Genomic DNA, 15,384 nt, shown 5'->3' with positions numbered 1-15,384 from the left:
GGACAATTCTGTAAACTGACTTGTTCAAGTTTTACATTTACACAATACCTGTTAGCAAAGGTGTCAGCTAGAGATGATGTGCAGGAGCTTGCAGGGATTTGTAGTTTTGCATGTCTACTTTGATATCAATTAGCATTTTCGAATCTGAGAGTAAATAGAGCTGAATATATTGATAAAAGTAATATTGTCCAAGAGAGAAGTACATGGTTATCAAAACGTCATGCCAAGGTAAGCCTACACGAAACACATACAGTATTTTAAGTGTTTCTGAAATATCTTATTGGAAAAATTAACGATGGAAAAACGATTGGAACCATTTCCCTGTTTGACTGCTAGGTTTTATGGGTATTATGACACCTCCGCCGTGGGACTCTATTGAGGTCCAGGTGACGTCTGAACGCTCCGCCCATCAAGTAGAGGAGGATGCTGGAATGATAAAGCATCAGGCATCTAATCTCCTTTGAGAATTCCGCTGAACTGTTTTCTGCTGGACGTTTGAATTATTTGACGGCACGGACACGTGGATATGTATGACTGTTGCTTCCGAACATCATTCGACGTTATCATTACATTGTATCGGTGTTGACACGATAATGCTGTAGTTTGCGTTTATCATGACTAAAGTGCAACTAACCTCGTCCCCAGGCTATTGCGCATATAAAGCGGAAGTGTCCGGGGACGAGATTATAGCGAAACCTGGGGTTATTTCCAAGGTTCTTTACATTAGGCATATTACAATAATTGAATTGTAACCACATTTCAACGTCAAGACTCAAGATAATGTTTTATTGAACAACAATAATAGTTTAGAAGGCTTTAGTGAGAAAATGCGGTATAATTCTCTTTCTGCCATTTTTTTGTTGTTGCGTTTTCCACTTATTGTTCACATTCTAAAGAAAACTGTTCTTACATAGAGAAACAAACTTGGCGATGGTGATACCAAGAGGATAACTTCAACTTCAGGACAGCTACTGCCTTCATCTGACACTTGCCTTCGTTGGACCGTGGACCCTAGTAAACCTGACCGAATAACTTCATAATTCTGTTCTTCCAGGTAGGAGTCCATTTTACTTTAAAAAGTTTACCACTATACTAATTCAAAATGTACCATTAGTTTACTACGCTGTAGTACTTTTCTTTATTCATGGTATTCCTGGCGCATGTCACCTGTGTGATACGGAAAGAGGTGACACCGTGTATAAATATACAATATTTACATGATAACCACAATAACATGTCAATAACAGAAGTCATTACTCAGGGTAATCCTTTGAGTCCTTCTGTAGAAGAGTAAGGAATATAAAGTACAATACATGGATCACTTGTAAATTATTTTATATAATATTTTCTAGAATGGGCATATTGCAATGGCTCAAATGGTTGTTCTTTGTCTCTCATCACTGTTGTGTTTAGTCACTGGTATATTTAAACAATAAGCATGAGGGGGTGCAGGTATATGGCCAATATACCATGGCTACCATGGTATATTGGCCGTATTCCATAACCCCCCTAGGTGCCTTATTGCTCTTATAAACTGGTTGCTAATGTAATTAGAACAGTACAAATATGTTTTGTCATAGTTGTGGTATATACCACGACTTTCAGCTAATTATTATTAAGCAATGAGGCCAGAGGAGGTGTGGTATATGGCCAGTATACCATTGTGATGGTGTAGGCTATATTAAATAGATATTTTTAAAAAACTTTTTAAATGTAGATGTTCCAACGGTATGCTTCTGTGGCTTGTAGGCTATGCGTGGAAGCCAGGAGATGCTAAACGTGTTTATGTTAATTAACGATCAATTACCGTGAGACCGGTAGTTATTTGCATGACAATCACCGGCTGACAAAATGTCATGACTGCTACAGCCCTAGTGGCGGAAAAACTATTCTGGGTCCAATAGATTTTCCTGATCTGGTAACCTAACCAGGTAAAACTCTGGATCTTATATGGTATGACATGATTCATCTGTTGTATAAAGGTTTAATATGGGCAATGATGGGATCCAAGTTTTTTAGAATCAGGTCACATGGTTTAGAAAAACTCCTCACCTTGGGGAATATAAAAACCCTGTCAAACTGCAGCAGCCTTGTACTTGTTCATATGAATTATATAAAAAAAAACAGGGTTTTCTATACACAGAGAAAGCATTATAATTGGACAATAAAACTCACAGGGCTGAGCTTGCTTTATCCAGGTTGACATTGTGTAGTCCTGCCCTATGCAACTGTAGGCCTAATTAAACATTTACTCAATCTATGTCAGCTATTGTGTTTTGATTAATTCCAGTTAATCATTTTGGATTGAAAAAGTGTGGGTTGCCTAGTCAGCCCAAGTTTGAATTTAAACCAAATGTGATCCCATTCACATTTTCTCACAATCAAATGGACTATAAATACACAGCGTTACCACTTCGTTTACCCTGGCCAGAGGGACAGGGCACATACTGTATGTAGTAGGCTAGACTATGCAGCTGCTGTTGATAGTAGCCTACAGTTGATCAGACTGAAAAATGGTCTCATTTCCATGCCATACAGCATGTCAGATCTCAAGTGTTAGATGTATAGAGTTTTTGCTGGTGTCTGTCAGGAGTGATGTGTTATCACGCTTGTTAAATAAATACTGGAGGAAAGTGAAGAGCACGCCTTGAGCTTTGTGCTTTGTGCCCGGCCTGCACAACCTGCGATTTCTGTGAATCTGATTGGCCACGACTTGCAAAGAGCGTGAAGCAACACTCTGATGTGAAGGACAGATAAATTGTGTGTGAGTTGACAAATCATGAGGCAAATCAGTCTAAAAAAACAAAAATTTTAAATGTTTGCTTCAATATATTTTGTTAAACTAAATCAATAGTGGTGTGGCGCTGCCACACATAATTGAAAAATACTGTGGCAAATGCTGCCCCCCCACACGTTTTCCGACGGCTCTGCATCTGTCAACCGATCATCCTAAGGCCAATAGTACAAACGCTCTCTTTCCCTACTGCTCTCCAGCCATGCAGAAGACACACTGTTATAACCCTGGGGATGTTACTGTACCGTGAATGGTTATGCTATGCTTAGACATTTATGTAATAGTGGTATAAAATAACTATGGGAATTATGTAACTGTTCATTGACGTATTATTATTCATATTTTTTGTTCACATTTGTACTAGAGGGCACTTAATGTGACGCTCCAGATCTTTTGTATAATTTCAGCCAGTAGTTATGGAAGTTGTGCTCACAAGCCAAAACGGGTCCCAGTTTTTGTGTACTATGTCATCCATTTCATATAATCTGTTACGTCCTCAAAAAAAAAACTATACATACAGTTCCTATTCAGACCCTTTGACTTTTTCCACATTTTGTTTTGTTACAGCCTTATTCTAAAATTGATTAATAAAAACAATTCCTCAACAATCTACACACAAATACCTCCATCCTCCGAGACAGGATTATGTCAAGGCACAGATCTGGGGAAGGGTACAAAAACATTTCTTCAGCATTGAAGGTCCCCATGAACAGAGTGGCCTCCATCATTCTTAAATGGAAGAAGTTTGGAACCACCGAGACTTTTCCTAGAGATGGCCGCCTGGCCAAACTGAGCAATCGGGGGAGAAGGGCCTTGGTCAGGGAGGTAACCAAGAACCCGATGGTCACTCTGACAGAGCTCCAGAGTTCCTCTGTCGAGATGGGAGAACCTTCCAGAAGGACAACCATCTCTGCAACACTCCACCAATCAGGCCTTTATGGTAGTGGCCATAAAGGTACCTAAAGACTCTCAGACCATGAGAAACCAGATTCTCTGGTCTGATGAAACCAAGATTGAACACCTCGGCCTGAATGCCAAGTGTCACGTCTGGAGACCAGTTATTGTCAATGACATGTGATACTTTCTCCCAAGTGAAATAGATAACCCAGACAGCGCTAAGCTCTCTGTACCATCACCCCAAATGTACAGAACAAGTGGAATTCCTCTGACTGTGATTATATTCATTGCCAGTTTTGACACTCCATAGTGTAAGTGAGCTGGACACTCCTTGGTGCTCTGATGGAGGCGTTCTCCTCCACTTCCACATATCTCTGTGTGTGTTCCCCTGGCACCTGTCTGTGTAGGTCCCAGCCTGCTGCGTTTGCTACTTTGTGTTTAGTACCACACTACTCCACAACAGCTGAATGTCTCCACAGAGGTTCTGCCCACGGAGGACCTCCACAACTTGTAGTATCAGGGTATACTCTGGTTGTGTGTATGTCTGTGTATATATGTGCGTGTATTTCTAATACACACAATCTGTCATGGCCGGTGTGTGAAAGCAGCACAAACCAGTCATACCCAGCAATGGTGGTGGCCTTGAAAAACTGTCTAGTTGAGCAGATAAGATGTCATTACTAGACCACACCAGCATAAAGGTTGCATGTTTAGTCACAGAACTGTGTCACTGAGAGTCAAGAGTTTACTTGTATCTCAAGGTCTTGAATTTACAACTAACCTGCTATTTTTAAGGTGAGTGAGCATTGAACAACTGAGTATTTAACAGCTTGGTTTAAACTCAGCACCTTTATTGCCAGAGTGGCCTGGCAGTGTAATCTCATGTCTGTTGTTTTGAATTGTATTGTGGTTTAGCAATGTGTTATAACATCACTATAACAATTGAATGTCTGACCCCAGAGAGGATTTGGGTAGCAGTGCTCAATAGAAGACTGTGTGTGTAACAGTAGAACATGAATGTCAGAGTGGCCCGCAAACCCCACTCTGAAAAGTTTCAGTTGAGCTGGTTGTAATGTGGGGTTGATGTGACTTTGACGGTAGTCTGATCTGTTTCTCAGTCTCCACAGTCTCACTATGGGGCCTATCATAACAGCTATATTTAGCCCTGCTTATTGCTGCTATCTGACAGAGCTATGTGTTTCACGGTCTGGTGGAAGGTGTGCGTGGCTCTGTTTTTAGTCTCTCATTGTCAATAATTGCAACATTTATTCCCATATCTTTTTCATCTAAATTAGTAATAAACAGACTCTCAGAATGTATGATTGGACTTTCCACTAGCCAAAACCAACACTATGACATGGATGTGAAGGGATTGTGTGTACACAGGTGTGTTGGGTAAGATTATGGATCTTTGTTTGATTGGGAGTGTTTTGAATCATAGGATATTTATGAGCCTCGTTGCGCTTAAGTAGATTATTAATGTGCAGGGGCTGCTAATACTGGCAGACAGGTGTGTTGTATCAATGTGTATACTAAGGCTAGACAAGGCATCAGCATGATGTGTCCCACCTCAAGTCTGATTTGCGCTGACTGCCATCTTGGCTATAATGTGTTTGGATGACAAGCAGCATATGTGCTGTTTCCAGTCTCTTAGTAATGCCCTCCAGCTCTCAACAGCAGCTGGCAGCTCCATTGAGACCTTCCTATACAAGCCCCTAGAGGCCCCCTCCATTAGGCCTCCATGTTGTTTCATTCAATAATACCCCCCCCCCCCCCCCCCCCCCCATGTCATGTGATACTAGTTTCAGCATAGGGTCTGCTCTTTGCCCCCAGGGCTAGGGCTGGGACCAATAAGTCCTGCTTATGGACTGCTGCTGCACTCTGAACTGGTGCTTTTATAGAAAGTGCACATGGGTGTGTGCATGTCTGTGTGTGTGAACAATGCCCTATATGTAAAAGCTTTAGTATGCTGGCTTTGGATTTCTGCACTCTAAACTGCTGAGTCATTCCAATTCCAAGCATCACCATGTCTAATGTAGTCTGTTGCTCTCTTAAAAAAGCTCTTATACATTTAAAATAGCCATCCAGTATGCAGGCTAATGTGATGCTTAACTGCCATGAGGGTGTTTTCCTGAACATATAACACACAAGAAAGCGAGGATGACATTCAGCGTCCTCTCTTTTGAATTGGTTTCTTCTTGTGTCAAATATTGGAGTAAATCCATTCCACTATTGTTCATGTTGTTATTCAACATTGCCATAAACATTCCACCTACTGCAAGCTCTTATTCTTCCCAAAGAGTTTGCTTAGGATATGCCAAGATCTCTCTTCCCACCTACCACTACATAGCCTCTCTAACAACCTGATTGTGGTCTTGGTAACACTTTGATTTCACTTATTTATGAGATGGTGACATTTGAAACCAGTGCTCTCCTGTTCAATACACAGCCCAATAGCACGCCCCTCCTACTGGCCAAAGACATGGAAATGAGATGGAGCTAATAAAATACTATTTTAAACACATTGTGGACTAAGAAGCTATAGGGTGTGTATTGAATCCAACTGCATTAGCATTGATCTCCATCACTCTCATACCCCCCATTACGATTGGCTAGCATCCATCATATGACTCATAAGCAGTCATGGTTGTCTGATCTTGTTACATATGTCAAATGAGATATGAGAGGAGTGTCGTATCACTTTACAGCAAAGGGAGGGTTGTGAGTGATGTCATTGTTGGCATCAGTGGATTGTGGCTGAGGACTGCAATTTAAGTGATTGAACTTGTGGCATGTCTGTTTTGAGGATCTGTTTTGAGTCTGCCCGTCTGTCTATGTCATGTGAGGAGAACCCTAAACATGTCAATGAAATTACGCCGAGCTTTCACCTCAGTGACTGTCAGTGCAGTGTTATTGGTCTTATTCTTATTTTCAATGACGGACTAGGAATGGTGGGTTAACCACCTTGTTCAGTGGCAGAACAACAGATTTTCACATTGTCAGCTCGGGGGTTCCAATCTTGCAACCTTACAGTTAACTAGTCCAACGCAATAACGACCTGCCTCTCTCTTGTTGGACTCCACAAGGAGACTGCCTGTTACGCGAATGCAGTGAGCCAAGGTAAGTTGCTAGCTAACATTAAACTTATCTTATAAAAAATAATCAATCATAATCGCTAGTTAACTACACATGGATGCTGAAATTACTAGATATTATCTAGCGTGTCCTGCGTTGCATATAATCTGACTGAGCATACAAGTATCTGTAAGTATCTGACTGAGCGGTGGTAGGCAGAAGCAGGCACGTAAACATTCATTCAAACAGCACTTTCGGGCATTTTGCCAGCAGCTCTTCTATGTGCGTCAAGCCTATCAACTCCCGAGATGATGCTGGTGTAACCGAAGTGAAATGGCTAGCTAGTTCGCTCGCTAATAGCGTTTCAAACGTCACTCGCTCTGAGCCTTCTAGTAGTTGTTCCCCTTGCTCTGCATGGGTAACGCTGCTTCGATGGTAGCTGTTGTCGTTGTGTTGCTGGTTCGAGCCCAGGACGGAAGCTATACAGTTACACTGGCAATGCTAAAGTGCCTATAAGAACATCCAATAGTCAAAGGTTAATGAAATACAAATGGTATAGAGGGAAATAGTCCTATAATTCCTATAATAACTACAACCTAAAACTTCTTACCTGGGAATATTGAAGACTCATGTTAACAGGAACCACCAGCTTTCATTTGTTCTCATGTTCTGTGCAAGGAACTGAAACGTTAGCTTTCTTACATGGCACATATTGCACTTTTACTTTCTTCTCCAATACTTAGTTTTTGCATTATTTAAACCAAATTGAACATGTTTCATTATTTACTTGAGGCTAAATAGATTTTATTGATGTATTATATTAAGTTAAAATAAGTGTTAATTCAGTATTGTTGTAATTGTCATTATTACAAATATATATATTTTTTAAAATCGGCCGATTAATCTGTATCGGCTTTTTTGGTCCTCCAATAATCGGCATCGGTATCGGCCTTGAAAAATCATAATCAGTCGACCTCTAGTCAGGGTGCTCTCGATGGTGCAGCTGTAAATTATTTTGAGGATCTGGGGACCCTTGCCAAATCTTTTCAGTCTCCTGAGGGGGAATATGTTTTATTGTGCCCTCTTCACGATTGTGTTTGTGTGCTTGGACCATGTTAGTTTGTTGGTGATGTGGACACCAAGGAACTTGAAGCTCTCTACCTGCTCCAATGCAGCTCTGTCGATGAGAACGGGGGCGTGCTCGGTCCTCTTTTTCCTGTAGTCCACAATCATCTCCTTTGTCTTGATCACATTGTGGGAGAGGTTGTTGCCTCGGCACCACACGGCCAGGTCGCTGACCTCCCTATAGGCTGTCTCGTCATTGTCGGTGATCAGGCCTACCACCTACCTATCATAGACAAACGTAATGATGGTGTTGGAGTCGTGCCTGGCCTTGCAGTCGTGCGTGAACAGGGAGTACAGGAGGGGAATGAGCGCGCACCCCTGAGGGGCCCCTGTATTGAGGATCAGCGTGGCGGATGTGTTGTTACCTACTCTTACCACCTGGGGGCGGCCCGTGAGGATGTCCAAGATCCAGTTGCAGAGGGAGGTGTTTAGTCCCAGTGTCCTTAGCTTATTGATGAGATTTGAAGGCACTATGGTGTTGAACGCTGAGCTGTAGTGTTCCTTTTGTCCAGGTGGGAAAGGGCAGTATGGAGTGCAGTAGAAATTGCAACGTCTTTTGGGGCGGTATGCAAATTGAAGTGGGTCTAGGGTTTCTGGGATAATGGTGTTGATGTGAGCCATGACTAACCTTTCAAAGCACTTCATGGCTACAGATGTGAGTGCTACAGGTCGGAAGTCATTTAGGCAGGTTACTTTAGTGTTCTTGGGCACAGGCACTATGGTGGTCTGCTTAAAACATGTTGGTATTACAGACTCGAACAGGAAGAGGTTGGAAATGTCAGTGAAGACACTTGCCAGTTGGTCAGCGCAGGCTCGCAGTATACGTCCTGGTAAGCTGTCTTGCCCTGCGGCCTTGTGAATGTTGACCTGTTTTAAAGGTCTTACTCACATTGGTTGCGGAGAGCGTGATCACACAGTTGTCTGGAACAGTTGGTGCTCTCATGCATGTTTTAGTGCCATTTGCCTCAAAGCGAGCATAGAAGTAGTTAAGCTCATCTGGTAGGCTCGTGTCGCTGGGCAGCTCTCGGCTGTGCTTCCCTTTGTAGTCTGTAATGGTTTGCAAGCCCTGACACATCCGACTAGCATCAGAGCCAGTGTAGTACGATTTGATCTTATATCCTGTATTGGCGCTTTGCCTGTTTGATGGTTCGTCGGAGGGCATAGCGGGATTTCTTATAAGTTTCCGGGTAAGAGTCTCACTCCTTGAAAGCGGCATCTCTTTCCTTTAAGCTCAGTGTGGATGTTGCCTGTAATCCATGGTTTCTGGTTGGGGTATGTACATACGGTCGCTGTGGGGACGACATTGTCTTCGTCTGTAAGTGGATCAATGACTGATGTGTTGTACTCCTCAATGACATCGGAGGAATCTCGGAACATATTCCAGTCTGTGCTAGCAAAACAGTCCTGTAGCTTAGTATCTGCTTCATCTGACCACTTTTGTTATTGATCTAGTCACTGGTGCTTCCTGCTTTAATTTTGCCTGTAAGCAAGAATCAGGAGGATAGAATGATGGTCAGATTTTCAAAAATGGAGGGCGAGGGAGAACTTTAAATGCGTCTCTGTGTGTGAAAACAATGCTCTCCCTCGCCCTCCATTTGGCAAATCTGACCATAATTCTATCCTCCTGATTCTTGCTTACAAGCTAAATTAAAGCAGGAAGTACCAGTAACGGTGGTCCAGAGTTTTTTCCCCCCGTGGTTGCATATTTAACATGCTGAAGGAATTTGGTAAAATGGATTTAAGTTTCCCTGCATCAAAGTCCCTGGCCACTAGGAGTGCCGCCACTGGGTGAGCGTTTTCTTGTTTGCTTATGGCGTAATAAAGCTCATTCAATGTTGTGTTAGTGCCAGCCTCTGACTGTGGTGGTATGTAAACAGCTACGAAAAATACAGATGAAAACTCTCTTGGTAGATAGTGTGGTCTACATCTTATCATGAGATACTCTACCTCAGGCGAGCAACAACTCGAGACTTCCTTAGATATCGTGCACCAGGTGTTATTTTCAAGAAGTACATAGTCCGCCGCCCCTTGTCTTACCAGACATCTCCGTTCTATCCTGCCGGTACAGTGTGTAACCAGCCAGCTGTATGTTGATAGTGTTGTCGTTCCTCAGATTTGCTTTATTAAAGTCCCCAGCTACAATAAGACCGAGGTGAAACAGATTTGACAACAGAGAGGAGATTAGTTGAGTGTTGGTGGTTTAGCTCTCCTGTCTTGATCTTTATCTGTGATCTACTGAATGGTCTCCAATGTAATGCTGCTGTCCTATTGCATGTGGATGCATTTTCTGTGTCTTCTCATGTTGTGATATGAGCAGGTTGTGTGATCATGTCCACTTTGCCATAGAACGGGCGATCAACCAGCTGTCTTCCTTTGTGCTTTTGGCAACATAATACTACGGTATCTGATACGAACTTCCTTAAAAAGGTATTTTACTTCAATATATGACAGTATGGTGAACACAATGACCAAGCTAACTCATAGTAGCCAGATGCACCATTTCTCAAGGTAAATTATTTCCATATTTTCTTTGTGCTGTTCACAACCCTCCAGTGTAATTGTGTGTGTCTAAAGTACATGAAAGCTGGGTCATATGAATGTCACATGACTTCCACACAGTGGTACAGCCACAGAAAGAAAAAGCAAGGCTTATCTCTCTCCAAACAAAATAATTGGTTGGTGGTTCCCTGGGCACATGGCCAGCGTGCCTGTTCAGCTCCTTGTAACATGTCTTTGCTCAGGCATTGCAAGGGACATTCCTCCTCCACCAGCCAGGAATAAAGATGTGATTTCCACATCAGCAAATAAAGAATATGGCTATGTGTTCTAAAATATCAGAAGTACTGAGCACAGATTTGATGCCTACTTTAGAGTTGAAGTCATTATTGAATTAAGAAGAGCATCTGATGATGGCGACTAAAATGTAATTACCAATGGATTCTCACCTCTACCCTTTTATCAATGGCAAAAGGCATGTGAGCATAAATATTATATTATTTTCTATGGGTGAGAGAGTAGAGTTAAGTATGTCCTCCTGTCGCTCGATAAACTCCTTTAATGACTTCACTGACAGTGATTGACACCACCAACGCTGCTGCAGGACACTCATCAGCCTCGCTCTCCCCCGCAGCCAATCAGAGGCCAAGAAGTAAACGGGTTGTCAAACGCACTGCAGTCTTCTAACAGTGTTTGATGTCGAAGGTCATGTGAGCACTAACACGCCTGCACACTGCACAGGACACGGCTGAGTGTTAAGAAGATAAAAGATTACTGTTGTTGGGAAATGTGATTTCAGTGATATAGCTGTTCAAACCTTTTCAAGTCACATTTCCTATATTAAAAATTTAACCTGACTCCCATTGCAGCAACGCACAGGGCCATTATCCAGAAGCACACATCATATTAGGGAGTCATTATACATTTTAATGGAGAAATTAGATTCAATGTTTGTGACGGCGGTTCTGAGTTGCTACTGTATCACTATTAGTCATTTTCTCTCAATATTGATTCAGTAATCAATAGACAATTTATTTAAATTGTATTTATGCTTTATTTAACTAGGCAAGTCAGTTAAGAACAAATTCTTATTTACAATGACGGCCTACCCCGGCCAAACCCACTGCTAACCCGGACGACACTGGGCCAATTGTGCGCCGCCTTTTGGGACTCCCGATAACAGGCGGTTGTGATATAGCCCGGGATTGAACCCGGGTCTGTAGTGATACCTCTAGCACTGCGATGTAGTGCCTTAGACCGCTGCAACACTCTGGAGGCCTGGAGGGGAGCAGTGATTGATAAGAGACATATGGTAAATCCATATGAATTCAAGCACTTTTTAACAGCATCCCTTTTAATTCAACAAAACGTTCCATACATGTTTGTCCACGTTTTGGACCTGAATGCCAAAACATTCAAGAGATGGAGTTCCTCAAATTTGACCCATTTTGCGTACCCCACTATACCATGAGACATCCATGTCTTCATCACTGGTAAAGATAAACAGTTGAGTTTGATATCATTTAAAATCTTACAAACAGGGTTGTCATGGTATTTTAATGTGAATGATCTAAAAATGTGTTTTTTCTTCATATTCACATATGTTGTACTTTATATCATCTGAGGTTTTTGTTTTGTACTTGCCATCGGTTGAGACACAATATGCTCTTGAAGACAGGGTGGGTCAGTGGTGTAGTGGAGGGTATATGCAGGTATATACTGTATACCCACTTATTTTTCAGTGGGAATTGCGTGTACTCACTTCTTATCCCCATGCTGCATATCAAAGTAGTCTAGTGGAGGTATACACAGTATCAATAGGTAAGGCTGATAGAACAGATCACAATGTTTAGCTTAAAATGTTGATGAACTATTTTTTCCTATTTAAGTGCAGCAATGTGCGCATATCAATAGGCCTATGGGCGAATGTTCCAAAATGTGCAGATAAACACCGTTCTGAAATGCGCACTGCTCATGCAAGCGGTTTTATGGACAGAGATGGAAATGAGAAATATAGAAAGAGGGGAGATTTTAAGATTCAACAACTATCATGGGTTGCTAATATGACTAGGATAATGCCTTTGGCTGCTAGACAATGAAAGAAAGTTTAAAGAAAACCAATAGAACAGGAGAACGCATATTGAGGATGTCTTTCTTTATAAAACACAGTGCCTTCAGAAAGTATTCATACCCCTTGAATAATTCTACATTTACAGCCTGAATTAAAAATGGATTACAAAAATAATTCCCACCCAATTCTCACCCATCTACACACAATACTATATAAGTGAAAACTTGTTTTTAGAAATGTTAGCAAATATATTGAAAATTAAATACAGAAATATCTAATTTACAAAGGTATTCATACCCCTGAGTCAATACATGTTAGAATCACATTTGGCAGTGATTACAGCTGTGAGTCTGGGTAAGTCTCTAAGAGCTTTGCACACCTGGATTGTATATTTGCACATTATTTTTATTATTCAGGCTTTGTCAACTCTGTTGTTGATCATTACTAGACAGGTATTTTCAAGTCTTGCCATACATTTTCAAGCGGATTTTAAGTCAAAACTTTAACAAGGCCATTCAGGAAAATTCAATGTCTTCTTGGTAAGCAACTCCAGTGTAGATCTGATCTTGTATTTTAGGTTATTGTCCTGCTGAAAGGTGAATTTGTCTCCTAGTGTCTGTTGGAAAGCAGACTGAACCAGCTTTTCCTCTCCTCTAGGATTATGCCTAATCTCCCCCGTCCTTGCCAATGACAAGCATACCCATAACATGATGCAGCCACTCCCATGCTTGAAAATATGAAGAGTGGTACTCGGTGATGTGTTGTGTTGGATTTGCAACAAGCATAATTCTTTGTAGTCAGGACATTTCATTGCCACGTTTTGTTTTTGTTTTACTTTAGTGCCTTATTGCAAACAGGATATATGAATATTTTTATTCTGTACGTGCTTCCTTCTTTTCACTCGGTCATTTAGGTTAGTATTGTGGAGTAACTACAATATTGTTGATGCATCCTCAATTTTCTTGAATCAAAGCAATTTAAATCTGTAACGGTCACCATTGGCCTCATGGTGAAATCCCTGAGCGGTTTCCTTCCTCTCCGGCAACTGTAGTGACTGGGTATATACATCATCCAAAGTGTAATTAATAATAATAATAATTTCACCCTGCTCAAAGGGATATTCAATGTCAGCTTTTTTTCTCTCTTTTAAAAAAAAAACTCATCTACCAATAGGTTCCCTTCTTTGCAAGGCATTGGAAAACCTCCCTGGTCTTTGTGGTTGAATCTGTGTTTACAATTCAGTGTTCAACTTTGGGACCTTACAGATAATTGTATGTGTGGGGTACAGAGATGAGATAGTCATTCAAAAATCATGTTAAACACTATTATTGCACATAGAGAGTCTGTGCAACTTACGTGACTTGTTATGCACATTTATACTCCTGAACTTATTTAGGCTCCCCATAAAGAGGTTGAATACTTATGGACTCCACTTTGACATTTGTATTTAACCTTTATTTGATCGGGGAGTCATACTGAGACCAAGCTCTCTTTTACAGATGAGCTCTGAATTACATACTGTACATTACAGAAAATACACACATCAAAATGCCATCAGAAAGAAGAAAACACTGTCATAAAAACCTAACACATTCATCTCATCAGTAATAAGGTCCTCAATCAACCTTCTGAATTGCCCTAGAGGCACCAGAACATCAAATTTAAGAACATTTTGAAGATTGTTACGCAAAATGAGGTGCAAGAAAATAAAACGCTAATTTACCTAACTAGGTAAAGACCAAAGGAATGTCCAGAGTTAGCTGTCCCTGAGACCGGGTGGGGTAAGTTTAGTAATGATGTTAGGTACAGTGGGTCTTCTTGTAGAAAGGCTTTATCAATAAAAACATATCAATGTATCAACCTACGTGACATCAAAGAGGGCCAACCAACTTTCTGCTAGATAATGCAGTGATGAGTGCTAAAACTGTCGCCCTTAATAAAGCACAGTGGGCTATGATAAACTGCATCTAACTGCTTTAATGAAGTGGCAGCTGCGTTCATATAGATGATGTCACCATAGTCTAGGACTGATAGGAACGTCGACTGAATGATCTCCTTTCTACTATTTAGCGAGATTTCTATAGAAGAAGCCATTTTTATGGCCCATTAACTAACTCATCAATATGCTTTTTAAAAGACAGGTTTTCATCTATCCATATGCCCAGATATTTGTAAGCAGGGACACGATCAATATGGACACCAACTAAAGTACATGTGCTTAAATCGTTAGTGTTATTTGTATGCACTCTAGAGAACAACATATACTTATGTTTTTTAACCTGCAATCAGCACTAATTTCAGGTCAATAAAGTTGTTCTGTAATCAAGGATGCAAACTAGTCACCTTTCGACGAAGTTTGCCGTTTTGAATCCAAAATAGGTAACCTCAGGTGACAGCTTCATTTCAATAGTAGGCCTACTATTAGCCTACTTGCAGAGTGAAGCTTGGGTTGGCCTGACTGAAAGAACAATATGGGATTTATGATTTTAGGTCATTCAGAGTATATGTCACTGTTTCATAAAATTTTCACACAGGGCGCCTATTCGTAAGTAAGCATTCCACTGTAAGGTACCTGAATACCTGTTGTATTCGGCGCATGTGACTAATATGATTTGATTTGACATGTATTGGCGTGCACAATTGTGGATTGATTTAAAAAACAATAAATTAATCTTTAAATTATTTCTCAAACTCACAGGCTGCCAGTGCAGACCTTGAAACCGCTGTATTGTGTGCTCTCCGTCTGGTCTTGGTCAGTACCCATGCTGCAACATTCTATATGTTTTGCAGGATTTTTTTGGTAGACCAGACAGGAGAGCATTACAGTAGTCAAGCCTTCTAGTAAAAAAAGAATGGATGAGTCTCTCTGTAGCAACCTGAGAGAGAAACGGACGCACCTTGTCAATGTTCCTCAGTTGGTGAAAAG

The 15,384-nt window shown here is 41.2% G+C and overlaps 1 protein-coding gene across 11 annotated transcripts in view; it reads left to right on the top strand.

Moving 5' to 3' along the window:
* Positions 1-406: 406 nt before the first annotated feature.
* ccser2a (coiled-coil serine-rich protein 2a) overlaps positions 407-15,384 on the top strand; it is a 75,467-nt gene continuing 60,489 nt past the window's right edge. For all 11 annotated transcript variants that reach the window (XM_036985534.1, XM_036985527.1, XM_036985521.1 and 8 more), the window contains exons 1-2: positions 407-528; positions 915-1,054. The gene's annotated coding sequence lies outside the window, so the exon portion shown is untranslated. The remainder of the gene's footprint in view (positions 529-914; positions 1,055-15,384) is intronic.

The sequence above is a fragment of the Oncorhynchus mykiss genome, chromosome 1, assembly GCF_013265735.2.
Source record: "Oncorhynchus mykiss isolate Arlee chromosome 1, USDA_OmykA_1.1, whole genome shotgun sequence".
Classification (NCBI taxonomy): Eukaryota; Metazoa; Chordata; class Actinopteri; order Salmoniformes; family Salmonidae; genus Oncorhynchus; species Oncorhynchus mykiss.
This window is presented reverse-complemented; position numbering and strand designations above follow the sequence as displayed.